The 12,356-nt window shown below is 48.3% G+C and overlaps 1 protein-coding gene across 1 annotated transcript in view; it reads left to right on the top strand.

Moving 5' to 3' along the window:
• The window catches only part of LOC307199212 (tumor necrosis factor receptor superfamily member 16-like), a 54,842-nt gene that overhangs the window by 12,287 nt on the left and 30,199 nt on the right, over positions 1 to 12,356 (top strand). The gene's annotated exons all lie outside the window — the stretch shown is intronic.

Genomic DNA, 12,356 nt, shown 5'->3' with positions numbered 1-12,356 from the left:
AACATGCTGATTCCCGGACCATCCGTGGGCCGGATTTAGAAGGCGATTATAACAATAATAATAATTTATTATTTATACCCTGCCCATCTGGCTGGGTTTCCCCAGCCGCTCTGGGTGGCTTCCAACAAAATATTAAAATACAGTGGTCTGTTAAACATTAAAAGCTTCCCTAAAGAGAGCTGTCTTCAGATGTCTTCTAAAAGTCTGGTTGGGCCGGATCTGGCCCCCAGGCCTTAGTTTGCCTACCCATGACCTGGAAGCTAGATTTCTGTTGATGCAGCCTAGAATAGCATCAGCCTTTTTTTGCTGCTGCATCACACTGTGGGCTCATGTTCCACTTGCGGTCCACCAAGACCCCTAGATCCTATTAACATACACTGTCGTCTCCTCCATCTTCTTAGATGCTGACGGCCACAGCGAAAACATCCCTCCATCTCAGCCAAGATGCTCTCAAAAGCTTTTGCTCTCCCTAAGCTTCCGGTCGACCCGATGAAAGAGATCATAGCACAAGTTGTGACTCAGTGACGGCCCATCTTCCCTGGCTCCTTCAGGTACGGCTGGGGGAAACCTCCTGCCAGCTGCTGCCAGCCAGTGTAGACAATATTGAGGTCTCTGGGCCAATGGTCTGACTCTGATTTGTGCAGTTCTGAGGCTGAGGCCTGGATCAAATTAAGCACCGACGATCGTTCTCACGTCAGAAGAGAGGCAGCTAAAGCCGTGCGTCCCTCCATTCACTATTTCCAGCAAATTTCACGTCGGGGCTAATGCGAAACACATTTCCCCTGGTCTGGTATTAACATTTTTTCCCAGGCAGCCCCTGTAATTACGCGGTCAGACCGTATAAAAGCTGCCTTTATCCCAAGTACTTCCTGGGGAAGCTAATTAATGTTGCATAGCTTAATATTCTCTAGTCTTATTAAGTTGCAACTTTGGGGTGGTGGCGCTCAGGCTGGGGGCGTTATTTAGAATTTTTTTAGATGGGATGGCAAAAAACGTAACGAATGCAGGAGTGGGGTGTGTGTGGAGGAAAGCTGATTTGGGTTCTTTGTTTCAACCCCAAATGCTTCAGGGTGAAATTAACTTTGTAGGAGTTTTGGGCTTCCTAGATTGTTTGAAGAGAGTGAGAAGGACATTGTCTTAAATAAAGGTAAAGGGACCCCTGACCATTAGCTCCAGTCGTGACCGACTCTGGGGTAGCGGCTCTCATCTCGCTTTATTGGCCGAGGGAGCCGGCATACACCTTCCGGGTCATGTGACCAGCATGACTAAGCCGCTTCTGGCGAACCAGAGCAGCGCACGGAAACGCCGTTTACCTTCCCGCCGGAGTGGTACTTATTTATCTACTTTCACTTTGACATGCTTTCAAAATGCTAGGTTGGCAGGAGCAGGGACCCAGCAACGGGAGCTCACCCCGATGCGGGGATTCGAACTGCCGACCTTCTGATCGGCAAATCCTAGGCTCTGTGGTTTAACCCACAGCGCCACCCGCGTCCCTATTGTCTTAAATACCCTTCTGCAATTCATGGGGATTCCTGTGTTCCTATAAACACCCCTGTTCTCACGCCAAATATTGTTTCCCCAACACCCCTACCCCCCCAAACCATTATATGTCTTTGAAGGCTCTTTCCCATCTACCCTATTCATTTAATTTGCAAAAGAATCTCCACAGCTTAAGATTCAAGGGCCTGTTGATAAACTGAACAGCCACAGTGGACAGAGAAAAGGTTTTTTTCTCTCTCTCTCATATTTGCAGGCATCGAAGGAAGAAAAATGTTGGAAGTTACAGGACAGGGAAAAGGAAGTCCTTCTTTACACAGCACGTAGTTAGACTGCGGAACTCCCTGCCACAAGAGGCGGCGATGTCCATCAACCTGTTGTTGTTTAGTCGTGTCCGACTCTTCGTGACCCCATGGACCAGAGCACGCCAGGCACTCCTGTCTTCCACTGCCTCCCGCAGTTTGGTCAAACTCATGTTGGCAGCTTTGAGAACACTGTCCCACCATCTCGTCCTCTGTTGTCCCCTTCTCCTGGTGCCCTCCATCTTTCCCAACATCAGGGTCTTTTCCAGGGAGTCTTCTCTTCTCATGAGGTGGCCAGAGTATTAGAGCCTCAGCTTCAGGATCTTCCAGTGAGCCCTCAGGGCTGATTTCCTTCAGAATGGAGAGGTTTGATCTTCTTGCAGTCCATGGGACTCTCAAGAGTCTCCTCCAGCACCGTAATTCAAAAGTATCCATTCTTCGGCGATCAGCCTTCTTCATGGTGCAGCTCTCACTTCCATACGTCACTACTGGGAAAACCATAGGTTTAACTATACGGACCTTTGTTGGCAACGTGATGTCTCTGCTTTTTAAGAGGCTGTCTAGGTTTGTCATTGCTTTTCTCCCAAGAAGCAGGCGTCTTTTAATTTCGTGACTGCTGTCCACCAACCTAAAGGTAAAGGGACCCCTGACCATTAGGTCCAGTCGTGGCCGACTCTGGGGTTGCGGCGCTCATCTCGCTTTACTGGCCGAGGGAGCCGGCGTACAGCTTCCGGGTCATGTGGCCAGCATGACTAAGCCGCTTCTGGCGAACCAGAGCAGCGCACGGAAACGCCGTTTACCTTCCCGCCGGAGTGGTACCTATTTATCTACTTGCACTTTGACGTGCTTTCGAACTGCTAGGTTGGCAGGAGCAGGGGATTCGAACCGCCGACCTTCTTTTTTTTTTTGTTTGCAAACCATCACTTTATTCACCTAGTCCCTGTAAAAACATTGGTTAGCTCTTTATGTATGTTTGCATTCTCTCTAATATATATATTTTTTTTTAAATAAAATTTTTATTAATTTCCAATTTTTTAACATAAACAAAAACAACATAAAAACAAACACAAAAACTCATGTTTTCTTAACCTTATTTCCATAACCCTCTTTTCCCGGACTTCCCCATACCTTTCCCTTTTTGCATCCTTAATTTTAAGCCATTATTCAGCAACCGCCGACCTTCTGATCAGCAAGTCCTAGGCGCCACCCGCGTCCATCCACCAACCTAGCTGCCTTTAACAGAAGATTGTACAAATGCATGGTGACTACAAATTGACTAGTTCAAATCTTCCTTGCTGCCCATCTGAATCCCTCCGACCTCTTTTCTCTCTTCTCCTTTCTCTGGGCATGTCCACACAGAGCTGACAGTGTGTTGCAGAAATATTTCTCCCCCCCTTTTTTTTCTGCATTCCAGGTGAGCGTTGTTGCTCCCACTCCATCCCTCCAGGCAGCTGTGGGGCCGGGGCTTCCCTGCCATTCATCCAGCCTCTGAGAGTTCATTCATCTCCCAGACGCCCTACCTTACCCTGAGGGGATAGCAAAGAGTGATTTGAGCTCTCTGAAAATCAGGAACCCAGGAGGGAGGAGAACAAGGGAGAAACCTCTGGGTTGAAAATGCAACCCTTTGTTTGCTTGTCGAGATTCCGCTTTGCAACAACTGTCCCTTAAATTGCCTTCCTTGCAGAGGTTTTGGGTTCCCAAATCCCCTCAGCCAGATGAAACATCTGTAGCAGATTGTGGCTCACTGGACACTACTGGACCCAGAGGTTTTCAAGCTTTTTGGGTCCTCAGCTCCCTTGACCAACTAGAGTGGCCCCTTGGTTCTCAAACTTAATCCGTTCCGGAAGCTCGTTCCTAAACCAAAGCATTCCAAAACCAAGGTGCGCTTTCCCGTAGAAATAATGCAAAATGAATTAATTCGTTCCAGACTTTTAAAAACAACCTCAGAAACAGCAATTTCACATGGATTTTACTCTCTAACAAGACCATTGATCCATAAAATGAAAACAAGAATCAATGTACAGTCATACCTTGGGTTGAAGTAGCTTCAGGTTGAGCACGTTACTTCTGGGTTTTGCCGCTCGCGCATGCCTAGACGCCACGCGCATGCACAGAAGCGGCGATCCGTGACGCGCAGATGCGGGTTGCGTTCGCTTCAGGATGCGAACGGGGCTCCAGAACAGATCCTGTTCGCATCCAGTGGTACCACTGTACTGTACTATAAAACAAATAAGACAGTATTGCAGATGATCAAAATTAAAATATATATTTTTTTCTTACCTGAACTGATGATAGTCCTTGTTTGGATGGGGGGGTTTTATCCATTTCCGCAGTCACCAAACCAATCCATCAGGAGCTGAACACAGTCACAAAAATAAACCGAGAAAGCAACAAAAACGCAAAATAAAGAGCAAAAACAGAAGCGCCAAACTTAATCCGTTCCAGAAGTCCATTTGACTTCCGAAATGTTCGAAAACCAAGGCACGGTTTGTGATTGGTGCAGGTGCCCCGGAAACAATAGCCGACAGCTGCATTGGATGTTCGGCTTCCGAAAAATGTTCGAAAACCGGAACACTTACTTCCGGGTTTTTGGCGTTTGGGAACCAAGGCGTTTGACTACCAAGTTACCACTGTATGTTCTTTCTGTACCACCCCTGGGGGGCTCCGGAGCCTAGTTAGATCACCCCTTGCCTGCAGAGCTAGCAGCCTCTCGCCCTTTTTCGAACACGCTCCCTTGTGGTATCCTCAACCTCCTCCATTCTCCCATCTCCTTGGGAGTCCTTTGCCCCCGGTATCTGAGCTGCCCTCCTGTCCCAAAGAGGGGTGCCTCGTCACATTGCCCCACAGGAGCCTGGGAAGAGGGTGCCCCCATTATTAGTGGCCCAACAGAGACTGGGAAAGGTGAAGGTGAGGCTATAGCACCTTACTTTGGCAGGCAGCAGCGGCTTCAGCACCAGGTACTCAGCTCCAAGGCAGGCCTTGCACACAGCAAACACTAACAACAACAACAACAACAACAACAACAACAACAACAACAACAACAACAACAACAATAATTTATTATTTGTACCCCTCCCATCTGGCTGGGTCTCCCCAGCCATTCTGGGCGGCTTCCAACAAAGATTAAATTACATTAAAATGTCACACATTAAAAACTTCCCTGAACAGGGCTGCCTTCAGATGTCTTCTAAATGTCAGGTAGTTTTTCTCTTTGACATCTGATGGTGTTCCACAGGGCAGGTGCCACCACCAAGAAGGCCCTGTGCCTGGTTCCCTGTAGCTTTGCTTCTCGCAGGGAGGGAACCGCCAGAAGGCCCTCGGAGCTTGACCTCAGTGTCTGGGCTGAACTATGGAGGTGGAGACACTCCTTCAGGTGTACTAGCACAGTGCCTGCCCGCCCAGCCTCCGGTCTGCCCATTCCCAACAGCAACGGCTGGTGGACTGGCTGGCAGGGCTCCCTCACCCGTTTGCCTGCTTACTCTCAAGCCGCCTCAGCTCCAGGCAACCAGCTTCTTTGGCGATCCATCGTAGCCGAGGAAGATCTTCCATAAACACGGTTTTAACAATGAGTCCGTAAGTGACTGCGGAGGCCATTCTGGATCCACACGTCCTTCCACAGTGGGGACATTGGTTTCCAGGCTGGAGTTGATCACGGTGTGGATTTGCAAAGTGTGCCTTCCTCTTAGCATCTTTCTCCCTTGCGTCCTGAGTTCGAGTGTCTTCAAAGCCCACAACACCTTTGGTAAAGGCTGTTCTCCAACTGGAGCGCTCGCAGGCCAGTGTTTCCCAATTGTTGGTGTTTATACTACTGTATAACGCAGGACGTGGGTGGCGCTGTGGGTTAAACCACAGAGCCTTGGACTTGCCGATCAGAAGGTTGGCGGTTCGAATCCCCGCGACGGGGTGAGCTCCCGTTGCTCGGTCCCTGCTCCTGCCAACCTAGCAGTTTGAAAGCACGTCAAAGTGCAAGTAGATAAATAAGTACCGCTCTGGCAGGAAGGTAAACGGCGTTTCCGTGCGCTGCTCTGGTTCCCCAGCCACTCTGGGCGGCTTCCAACCAAGATTAAAAACACAATGAAACACCAGTCGTTAAAAACTTCATAATTTTCCGAAAGGGGAAAAGTCCTGGTGGTTCCGATCAAATCCATTTGTTGCGCTGTGTGAGAGGACAGTTGACTCCACATGACTTCTATTCACTTAAATTGCATTTGTTCCTCAAGCTTTCCTCCTTAAGGCAAGCTCTCTTCCCCTTTTCTTCCTCAAACAACAACCCTGTGAGGCAGGTTTAGCTCTATAACCACTGCACCACACTGCCTTTCTATTTGTCGGACTAGCACCTGGGAGAGACCAGGGTTGGCCCAGTCTCTTCCTTGCCCACCTCTCAGGGTTGTTGTGAAGAAGACATGAAGAAAGGGAGCCGAATGCACTGCTTTGAGCTCGTTGGAGAAAAAAATGCTGGGATACATAAATGCAATAAATGATAACACTTTGGGGGTGTCTTGTTAGCAACCCCCACTTTTTCCTTGGTCCTCATTCAAAGTCATAAGTAGGAATATCTGCATTCTTCAGGGGTCAGCAAACTTTTCCAGCAGGGGGCCGGTCCACTGTCCCTCAGACCTTGTGGGGGGGGCAGACTATATTTTGGGGGAGAAAATTCCTATGCCCCACAAATACCCCAGAGATGCATTTTAAATAAAAGGACACATTCTACTCGTGTGAAAACACCAGGCAGGCCCCACAAATAACCCAGAGATGCATTTTAAATTAAAAATTTCACATTCTACTCATGTAAAAACACGCTGATTTCTGGACCGTCCGTGGGCTGGATTGAGAAGGTGATTGGGCTGGATCCGGCCCCCGGGCCTTAGTTTGCCCGCCCGTGGAGTTACCCTTTCCTTCACCTTTCTCAATTTAGACTGGAGCCCCCTCGGGGCAGAGACTTGCCCCTTTCTGCTTGGCTGCAAATTGTTGAATAGACTGACGGAACCCAGGCAAATGGAGACAAGAGCAATCTTATCCCAGCCTCTTCTTTCTCCTCAGGGAGCAATGGCCACCCCACAGCGTCTGATTTCTTGCACCCAGATTTAAAAGGGTGAGTCACCTGGAAACACTGCCGTCCTACGCAGAAGAGGAGGGTGGAGCCTCTTTGCAAACCATTTTTGCGAGCTGCAAAATGGGCGAGATCCCCTCCGAGTTGTATAGCCCCACCTCATGTCGTTAATAAAAATGGAGTCTTAAAAATAAAAATGTGACCGTCTCCCTAGTGTTTTGCAAGGATGAATGACTAAGCATAGCATCGCCGCTGCCTGAGATTGCTTCGTAAACTTTGGAGCTGGGAAAGTCGTACTTTGGAAAAGCTTTGAAGGTACTCATTTCGATTGTGGCTCCCCCCCCCCCTTCTTTCCCCCCAAACCAGACTTTTTTTTAAAAAAAAATATTCAATCATTTTTTCGATACAAACAACCGCAAAAGACACTACAACAAAAACCATAGTAACAATAACAACACAATTTGACAGTTCAGATTTAAATGCACTGATATACCTATGACTGCACCCTTTTAACAATATTTTCCCACCTCTCTCTCCTCCCCCCACTTCCCACCAAAATAATAATAATAATAATAATAATAATAATAATAATAATAATAATTTATTATTTATACCAGCCACTTTGGGCGGCTTCCAACAAAATACTAAAATACAATAACCTATTAAACACTATTTGCCTGATCCACGGGGGGTGCCACCACCGAGAAGGCCCTCTGCCTCGTTCCCTGTAACTTGGCTCCTCGCAGCAAAACTTCCAAAAGAAGAGACAGTCAAAGGTGGTTTTCAGAGCCTTTGAGAAGCAGTGGGATCCAGCAATGCAGTTGTCTTTGAGGGACAGCTGGAGGGGGGGGAATCTCTTCTTCCCTCTCTCCTCCTGCTCAGTATCGTATAAAGGTAAAGGTAAAGGTACCCCTGCCCGTACGGGCCAGTCTTGACAGACTCTGGGGTTGTGCGCCCATCTCACTTAAGAGGCCAGGGGCCAGCGCTGTCCGGAGACACTTCCGGGTCACGTGGCCAGCGTGACATCGCTGCTCTGGCGAGCCAGAGCCGCACACGGAAACGCCGTTTACCTTCCCGCTGGTAAGCGGTCCCTATTTATCTACTTGCACCCGGAGGTGCTTTCGAACTGCTAGGTTGGCAGGCGCTGGGACCGAGCAGCGGGAGCGCACCCCGCCGCAGGGATTCGAACCGCCGACCTTTCGATCGGCAAGCCCTAGGCGCTGAGGCTTTAACCCACAGCGCCACCTGCGTCCCCGTATAGGCGCTGCTTAATTAAATTATTTGCTTTACTGAAGCCCAGTGTTAGGAACTGTGGTGGTGATAAACCAGAAAAGTAAAGCTTTTGGTTGACAATTTTAGTCCAAGAGCTCACATGACAATCTTGCAATACTTGTGATCAAGTGAAGATGCCCGGGGGCCAGGATTGCACCAGACATTTCTACAATCTGAGGATCCTTGGATCTGTACTGTTTTCACACACTATAATAATAATAATAATAATAATAATAATAATAATAATAATAATAATTTATACCCTGCCCATCTGGCTGGGCCTCCCCAGCCACTCTGGGCGGCTTCCATAGAAACCAAAAATACAGTAAAATGTCACACGTTAAAAACTTCCCTGAACAGGGCTGCCTTAAGATGTCTTCTGAATGTCAGGTAGTTGTTTATCGCTTTGACATCTGCTGGAAGGGCGTTCCACAGGGCGGGTGCCACTACCGAGAAGGCCCTCTGCCTGGTTCCCTGTAGCTTTGCTTCTCGCAATGAGGGAACCGCCAGAAGGCCCTCGGCGCTGGACCTCAGCGTCCGGGCAGAACGATGGGGGTGGAGACGCTCCTTCAGGTATACTGAAGCCATTACTACAGCCTGTAGAATTCTATCAGTTCTATTTTATCTGCACAATCGGAATGAATTTCCGGAACCAAAACGCTTTTTCTGTGAAGCCTGAGCAGGGAGCAATGTTATAGCTAATTGTTGTCGCTTGTCTTTGCTTAATGCACCCTACTGCCCTGCTCCCAGTTGTGAATAATTGTCTTACGTTATGAACGGTCCCTGTCACCATTAAGAAAAAGAGGTCGGAACAGGCCAATATATTTGCAGACTGTCCCTGGGTCAAGTGAATTTTCTTCTCAAGTTCTCAAAGTTCTCAACCTAGCTCAAGGTTGTCATCTGAAAGGACGTGGGTGGCGCCGTGGTCTAAACCACTGGTCCTTCTGGGCTTGCTGATAAGAAGGTTGGCAGTTCGAATCCCCGCAATGGGGTGAGCTCCCGTTGCTCTTTCCCAGCTCCTGCCAACTTAGCAGTTCGAAAGCACGCCAGTGCAAGTAGATAAATAGGTACCACTGTGGTGGAAAGGCAAACGGAATTTCTGTGCACTCTGGTTTCCATCGCAGTGTCCCATTACGGCAGAAGCGGTTTAGTCCTGCTGGCCACAGAACCCAGAAAGCTGTCTGTGGACAAACGTCAGCTCCCTTGTCCTGAAAGCGAGATGAGCACCGCAACCCCATAGTCGCCTTTGACTGGACTTAACCATCCAGGGGTCCTTTACCTTTACCTTTTACCTGCCATCTGAACTAGCCTCATGTTTAACTGAATCAATCACAGTCACTCATCCTTTGAAAAAGTCGGCTTTCGTCTTGCCCCAAAATGGCACCATACATTCCGTTTTGGCGACCGTGACCTTGGTTTAAAGGAGCTGTTTGCTGCTGTTGTTGTTTAGTCGTGTCCGCCTCTTCGTGACCCCCTGGACCAGAGCACGCCAGGCACTCCTGTCTTCCGCTGCCTCCCGCAGTTTGGTCAAACTCATGCTGGTAGCTTCGAGAACACTGTCCCACCATCTCGTCCTCTGTCGTCCCCTTCTCCTTGTGCCCTCCATCTTTCCCAACATCAGCGTCTTTTCCAGGGAGTCTTCTCTTTTCATGAGGTGGCCAAAGTACTGGAGTCTCAGCTTCAGGATCTGTCCTTCCAGTGAGCACACAGGGCTGATTTCCTTCAGAATGGAGAGGTTTGATCTTCTTGCAGTCCATGGGACTCTCAAGAGTCTCCTCCAGCACCAGAATTCAAAAGCATCAATTCTTCGGCGATCAGCCTTCTTTATGGTCCAGCTCTCAGGTGTGTCCAACAGATAGATCACTGCATGTCTGTAGTAAAGGTAAAGGGACCCCTGACCATTAGGTCCAGTCGTGGCCGACTCTGGGGTTGTGGCGCTCATCTCGCTTTATTGGCCGAGGGACTGGGAAAACCATAGCTTTAACTATACGGACTTTTGAAAACCATTGCTTTAACTATACGGACTGAGAAAAGCATAGCTTTAACTATACGGACCTTTGTTGGCAAGATGATGTCTCTGCTTTTTAGGATGCTGTCTAGGTTTGTCATTGCTTTTCTCCCAAGAAGCAGGCGTCTTTTGATTTCGTGACTAATGTCACCATCTGCAGTGATCATGGAGCCCAAGAAAGTAAAAACTCTCACTGCCTCCATTTCCTCCACTTCTATTTGCCAGGAGGTGATGGGCCCAGTGGCCATGATCTTCGTTTATTTGATGTTAAGCTTCAGACCATATTTTGCGCTCTCTTCTTTCACCCTCATTAAAAGGTTCTTTAATTCCTCCTCACTTTCTGCCATCAAAGGAGCCGTTCGGCGCCTAGTTTATACAGTGCTACCTTGGTTTATGAACTTAATCCGTTCTGGAAGTCCATTCTTAAACCAAAGCATTCTTAAACCAAGGCGTGCTTTCCCATAGCAGCGGGGGGCTCAATTTACAAATAGAACACACTCAACACGTTCCGCTTCCAAGGCAAAGTTCACGAACCAAAACACCTACTTCGGCTTTGCAGCGTTCTTAATCCAAGTTGTTCATAAACTAAGCCGTTCTTAAACCAAGGTACCACTGTATATCTGAGTTTCTCACTTCATAGGATCATTGTAGGGATTAACATGAACCATTTACCCCTTGGAGAAAAAGATGGGAGATTAATGCAATTAACCAGCGAATTTCTAACCCTGTTTGCAATGCGGTGTGCTTGGCATTTACAAAGACCTGGACTACAGCACGCAGGGTGGTCTTAAGGCTCATATCTCTTTAAGGCTCCCCAGCCAGTTGCTTTGTCCCAGGTTAGCTCAAGGTCACAGTCTTGTCCTTTCTCAAACTTTACCAGCCTGCCAAAAGGAAAAAAAGAAAGAACCGGGAGCCAGCAAACCAAAGGTTAACCGTCAAAGTCTGAACACCTGGTTGCAGAGAGGTGGGAATTGCAGAGACCTGTCTGGAGCTAATCTGCTTGGAACAGGGCCACCTTCTGTTTTGCAAACTCCTCTGAAACATGCAAGCTGTTAGGAGAGGGAGCAGACCCCCCCACACACAAAAAAAAAACCACCTCACAAACACACACACAAAACATGCTGGAGAACAGGATTCTCGTCCCCTGCCTCCTTGTAATTTTCTGCTCTGCCTTTAAGAGAGGGCCTTGCAATAATTAAGTATCTCCAGATGCAAGGCTAGCCAATTAATTTTCTTTGTTCTTGGCTCGGGGGCAGAGGGGAGGAGATATTCCAGGAGAGCCTCTTGCTGTTCGAGAGAGAGGAGACTGGGGGGGGGGTGTGTCTCTCCCCCCACCCACTCCTCCCCCCCAACTCTGCGTTGTGCAAAAAAAGTATGGATCCGATGATTCCTTGTAACATGATTCGTCTAACTCCGAAAACAGAGGGGAGTGACAGGGCAGGTTTCGGCTTAATTGGAACAGGATTATATTTTATTTTTATTTTTATTTTTTATTCCAAAGCAGGCGGGATGGGGGCAGGATGCTTCCGCAGACCAAAGAACACAGGGGTGTTTTTGTTCCACACTCTCTCTTTGGGATGGAAAAAAGTTTGGCGTCTGCCAGCTGTGAGCCTTCGCATTTGCAACCGCCCAGTTCTGGTCTGAGAGAGGTGTGTCGGTGTGTAACATGCCTGCATTCCAAAGTTTATTAATAGAGACCCTCTCGGGGGGGGGGGGAGGCTAGGAAGAAGAATTGCCCCACAGTCTCCAAAGTTCAGGGGTTGGAGCCTGGCTCTCCCAGCAGGCCAAAGGGTACATGGCGAGATCGGTTAATCCTCGCAGCAGATCGAGGAATCAGCAAATTCCTGGATCCCAGGAAACCAAGGTCTTGCTAAAAAGTAAAGTTGGGTTTGGAGGTTATTTTCCTGCAACTTTTTTTGCACACCGGATAGTTAAACCGTGTGACAGTGGTACCTCGGGTTACATACGCTTCAGGTTACAGACTTCGCTAACCCAGAAATAGTGCTTCAGGTTAAGAACTTTGCTTCAGTTTAAGAACAGAAATCGTGCTCCGGCAGCGCAGTGGCAGCAGCAGGAGGCCTCATTAGCTAAAGTGGTGCTTCAGGTTAAGAACAGTTTCAGGTTAAGTACGGACCTTCGGAACGAATTAAGTACTTAACCCGAGGTACCACTGTATCTGCAAGAGGTGTGCAGTGGTACCTCGGGTTAAGAACTTAATTCGTTCCGG

This window comes from Podarcis cretensis (genome assembly GCF_951804945.1).
Source record: "Podarcis cretensis genome assembly, chromosome: 12".
Lineage (NCBI taxonomy): Eukaryota > Metazoa > Chordata > Lepidosauria > Squamata > Lacertidae > Podarcis > Podarcis cretensis.
The sequence above is the reverse complement of the archived record's forward strand: the minus strand, read 5'-3'. Positions and strand labels throughout refer to the sequence as shown.